This window comes from Barbatula barbatula (assembly GCF_947034865.1).
Source record: "Barbatula barbatula genome assembly, chromosome: 14".
Taxonomy (NCBI): domain Eukaryota; kingdom Metazoa; phylum Chordata; class Actinopteri; order Cypriniformes; family Nemacheilidae; genus Barbatula; species Barbatula barbatula.
In genome coordinates, this window is record NC_136777.1 from 19748456 (window position 1) to 19754525 (window position 6070).

Genomic DNA, 6070 nt, shown 5'->3' on the forward strand with positions numbered 1-6070 from the left:
ATGCAATTTTAACAACAGCAGTTTCATACCAAATGAAAACTGTGTCTAATCCTGAAGGTAAAAGGTAAACAGAATACACAATTTCACAAAAATGTCCAGTCATCGCTGTTTCATAAAACATCAAGTTGCTGTTTTCCAGCTGCACCTGAGCAACTGTAACACTCCCAAGGAGTTTCCATAATGCATCTGGTGTCTGTGCGCTGACCGGAGTCCATGCAGTGAGGGTGGTAAACCAAGCTGCTATTTCAAGTGTGACATAGGGCTCTACGCCTTTGAAGTCTGAAGTACAAGAAGATGACTTTTATACCGACGCTGTCATCTGTCAACACCTATATATTGAAAGATGAGCAGTGTATATCACAGTCCTGCTGACCTGAGCAGTCTAACGTATTTTTCCATTAGAGATGGGACCTTTGGACAGACTAATATCACAGACCTTCTAAAATAACAGCAACGGTTGTAATGGAGGGAGTGGGGTCAAAAGACGGCAGCTGCAGAGGTCTGTAGTACGCTGGGAGTGATGGACATGACGTTCTTCGCAGCATTGTCCTCAGGAAAATTGCTTTGTGTGGGTATTGTCTTTCCCGATGACTGGCTTATTCGCACTTGTGCTACAACGCGTTGGAATGCAAGAACGCTGAGGTTGAGGGGCCGTCTCTAAGGTCCCTGTTGAGAACGACCAGTCTGTCATTGTTGCTTGTAAAAATAGCCTCATCATTCTTCTGAAAGCAGCTGCCTGCACGGCTGCAGGGCTGCAATCTACCGGGACAAAGAAGAGGAACAAAAATGGAGCAGTTCCCTGATTACTGATAGCTGATGAGAACACGCCAAGTGTTGCCTTAATGAGAGTTAATGAGCGTCTGTCTGATCTTTAGCTCACACAAAGAGCCATTCAACTGATTATTATATGACAAAAAGAGATGATAAGAGAGGATACAGAGATAACAAGCGACTAATGAGGAAGAGAAAACATTTGACTTCTTAAGACTGAAAGATTGCTTATTAAACAGACTAAAAAATACGTCTGTGCATTCACAACTCAACATACTTTCGACACCTCTGTATTCTTGCAATAACAGATTCAATTTCAGTAAGAACTAGACAGTTTTTTAGGGTCATTATTTTACCTACAATAAATCAATTTTAATGTAAATACGTGTTTGTGTTGTTTGGGACCAGTTTGGTACTTATATTACCAAATTATAAATCAGAGAGAAAATTATATTTCGAAAAATGTTGGTAACCAAACAACAATGATTTCTGTTATGTGGACACAAAACCCGACATTTCTAAAATAAAACATACACTCTTAAAGGGGTCATATGGCGTGAATACATGTTTTTCGGTGTCTTTGGTGTGTTATAAGTTGCCCATGCATGTATTATACACGTAAAATGGCTAAAATTAAAGTGTCGGAACAAAAGATGCATTCTATCTAAAAGCGAATGCTCACCCAGACCTGCCTGAAACGCTTCGTGTAACCACACCCTCACAAATCTATGTCAGTTTGTGTTATGATTTGACTAAGACCGCCCAAATGTGTACGTACGTAAGGTGGCCGTACCTGTCAGTACAATTGCTTTGGAACCTTATGTGGCGATACATTAAAAATAAATATTAAATTAGAAAAGATTGTAGCAATGTGATATACAGTAGGCCTATGTGTTTCTTTGAACCATTAGCAATTGTCATGATCACGGGTGGTGAGACACGGACAGAGGACCCAGGTCCAGACAGCGAGTAAGGGGTTAACAGATATTTAATAATGACAAAACAAAGACCCACGAGGGGGTAATAGAACAAAACATGGATACAATAACATGACAAAACAGGACTAAAACTAACTACACTTAAACAAGACAAAAATTAACTTTAAACATACACTACAAAACTAAACTATACTATACTATACTATACTAACTAAACTAACACAACACAGAGGAACTCACCAAACAAACCGCAATGAACCAGCACAAGACAGAAGACACAAGGGCATTAAATAAGGGACCAAATCAAGAGGGGAACAGGTGTAGGGCATAACGAGACAGGAGAGAGTTTATGGAAGGCCATAACTGCCTCTCTCCACACAAAACATGAGACTCTGCCATGATCCTGCCACTAAACCAAGAGAAACATGACATGATGCGGCAGAAGCATGACAAACAATGATGAATTGACTTGATTGTTTTATTAGTGTATCTATTATTTATAAGTTTGTGTTTGCATGTGACAGCCTGTGACCTTCTGAGGAGGGTGAGTTCAGCTGTAAGAAGTGATGATCCTCCACAGCAGAGTTTTTGAAGTGATCGACTACTAATACTGAATGTATTATCAATGTCACAGGCCAAATCATTGAAGTCATTGACAACACCAGTAGTGGTATGAGGAATACTGTATTTTACTGCACCAGAATATGCATAGCATATATGTTGGAGCCATATGCTTGGATGGTATAGTTTTTTACATTTTTAAGGATCTAGATCCCATTATTGCAACATCAAATATGTGTATACTAAATTATATACCTGCGAGTTTCCAAAGCAACACGAGGAGGCTAAATCATCTCAAACAATGTGAGATTATTCATTTAGACATTAATGGACAAATATACTGACAATAGTATATCTGTCTACCATAATGTACTGTAGATTCAGTTATAGTATATGTGTAGGCCTATTTATTACATTGAAATATAATATAAAAACTGCCTCGAGAGAAGCGGTTGCTTATGTACACAGTAGCTACATATTACTGCTTAACATTGCAGTGTGGGCAGGTATATTACGGGAGTTTCAAGATTTTGGTTCAAGCTGCTGGTTCATATTGCTCTATGCTGTTAGTAAATAAAAAGGCTATATAATTTGATTTAATAAAGTAGATGCAAACTGTAAAAATACAGTTTATTGACATTATGAAGAGGCGTTTTTCCAGCGACATTAGACTGCATGTTTACATACAGAAAAGCAATACAATCATTTTCATATGAAAAAAATCATATTTTAAAAACGTCAAAGCAGATTGAATGTATTGATTCATAATTTCCTTTATATTTGAAAAACCCGTGTGTACAATATTTCTTACAAGCACCGTTTCCCCTATCGGTTTATTATTAGATAAAATAACATTCTGAATGTCTGAGAACCATAAATGACGTGAGTTGACCAGTGTTGTTTGGCTCTAAATCACTAGCGCACATCCTCCCCTTGTGGCGTCTCTTGGTATTGTCATGAATTGTACCAACGCAAAAAGCCCGTATAAAGTACATCAAATATGAACTATTGAACTAAACTTTATTTGTTAATAGGTACATCAAATTACAACTTATACCAACAAATCTTAGATGCATAGTCTTGTATGCTTTTAGCAGGCTCATGTTCTTAAATCACATGCAGTTCAGCCTGCAGCCTGCATCAGTGTGCTTCATTGTTATTTTTACAGTTTGGTTACCGCTATGGTTTCATGTTTCATAATGATGTTTACCAAACATAAAGGCTAGATAGTTACAACCACCCTTATTTCTCTGAGTATGCACTTTTCACTCAAAACAAACCAGACTCCTAATGTATCCTTTGACTGTAACCAGCAGATGACTAACGTGTTTGTAAATGCTGACAGTAGATGATGCTTTGCATTTGGTATCATTTATCATCTGAATAAAACATGTCCCGGTCATTTCAGCCCAAAAGAAACCCATCCCAACCCCTTTGTCCAACCATTCTCATAATGTTCCCAGATTTTTTAATTATTTAAATAATCTTTGCAATTATAGGATAAGTATCAGATCAGGTCAGACAAAGTAAATCAGGTACTATCATGATGTACTTCGCTATTAAAAGTCAAATATATGTACACTGTATATTTTTTACAATAATGACATATGACTTGAATTGTAAGGAATGTGTGATTGGTTGCACTACATTTGAAGTTCTGAATAAATATATTTTGTTACATTTTGTGTGAAATAATGTCACAATCCAAAAAACAAAATGACATTTCTTTAATATACAGTATGTTATATATCTTACGAATAAATGTACTGTAAAAATGTGAATATATGAGGTTTAATAGTCTTCCACAGATATTACAGTATGGGTCTTATTGATTTGCTTTAACATTTCTTCAGTAGCCAGGTCTTGGAACTTTGGCTGCTTTCTTTGGCCAAGGCCCCCCCAAGAGGCCATTTGACTGACAATGGTCAGAAAGTCCTTTTATTATTTTACGTAATCATTTCCCAAAAAGCATTTTCCAACACTTTATTAATCTACATGTAGTAATTTCAGGTAAGTGGTCAAGTATGTGGTTTCATTGAATCACACATGAGATATTTCATCAAGAGTCTTCTGGTTTACTTGGCACCTGCTGGTTCACTGTGCGATCATACTTGTTGTCTTTTTTCAAATGAGAAACAATTATAGAATTATAATTAAGAAACCATTTTATTCTCATGGTATATACATGGGCATAGCTGTGTTGGTGTAGATTTTAAGAGATATGCTTGAATGTGTGTATAGGCACTGGCAGCATCATGACCACAGGTGTACTCAGAATGAATCATGGTTTGAGTCATTTGAAGTCTCTCCTCTGCGCTTGAAATGCAAATGTTTGCCTTCACAGCTCTCCGATACAAGGCAGCAGGAGGTCTGGGGCAAGTAGACCATGACCCCTTAGAAGCACATGCTTTGTGCCGGCTGTTCTGAGGTCAGCTGTCTGCCTCTGTAACAGACTGGTTCAGCATTAGTATTCAACCTAAAACTGACACTGGCTGTCAGATGAAAGCCGCTCGTCCTGAAACAACAACAGCACCTCATCTCACAGAGGGACTCTTTACTTCAGTGAACAGAGTTCTCCTTTAAATGCTCTGTTACACTCAAACAGTGCGGGAGAAGGGCTTCATTTATTTGATCTCTCTTCGCTTTCCCTCACCTTAAAGGGATGGATAGAGATTGTTGGTCTGGCTACTGATACAAGACATGAAAGGGAAGTATAGGAGAAATTAGAGCAGATTTTCTTTTTTGAACAATAAGAATTTGCACAGAGAAACCAGGAGTCAGTATTTCGCAATGACTTTTGGCCAGATCTCAGCACACTCCCATTGATGATGCAATTAGCTTTACAAACATACTCTTAGCAAGGAGGCAAACTAGCGCCCATGACTGCCATCTGGTGCCGACATTTCTCTCCAGGAGATATCGTGTAGCGTCGAGACCTCAATTTGAATGTTACAAATGTATGACATAGGTCAAAGTTAGATATATTCTTATAAAACTACTTGCTAAGTCGTTAAAACGGAACTTTAGCAATAATTTCGATGTGTGTATGTATGTAAGTTTGTCCTCAAGGTGGACAGCGAGTGGCTCAAAAATGAGACGCTAAATGTATTAATCTCAAACACAATTCTATTTCATTATTCAAATACTTGAGGATGTGATACAGTATGTGTTTTAACGTTGTTTTTTATGTTACAGGCAGTGACGTTTGCTACAACAACCCTATAGCTTTAGAGTTAATATAGACGATTACAGCGTCAACTAAATACGTGCATGGGCCAAATTTAAATTCCGGTATACCTCCTCAAACAATCAATAACTGTTGGGTAGTTTTTATTTCATTTAATATAATGAATGTACAATAAAACATTAATATAAATGAATATTCATGTACATTGTTTCAACAAATTATTTTATATTTAAAGACACCGGGGCAGGCGCGCGAGTCCATTTAAAAAGGAAACAAACAACCATAATTTATATTTAGTAGATTAGTAAATACAAACTGTTGTTAATTACAGTGTATGTAGGCTAATTGCTTTTCAAAGATGTGCAAAGATGTACTTAAAATTAAAGTTCCTATTTAAGAAACGAGTTTTTAGTTGCAAAAGAGGGTTCTGGATATTTTTGACATGGAAGCACAGACATACAATATTTTTGGACATTCCCTGTCAAATAACACGTGATCAAATCAAAGCACCAAGCCATTGCCCTCTGATACCATTACTTTTCTTTTGTATAGGTGTAACTGCACGTATTGCTGGAAGAAAGTTACATGACGCTCCTGCCGTCTGTCTCATCCC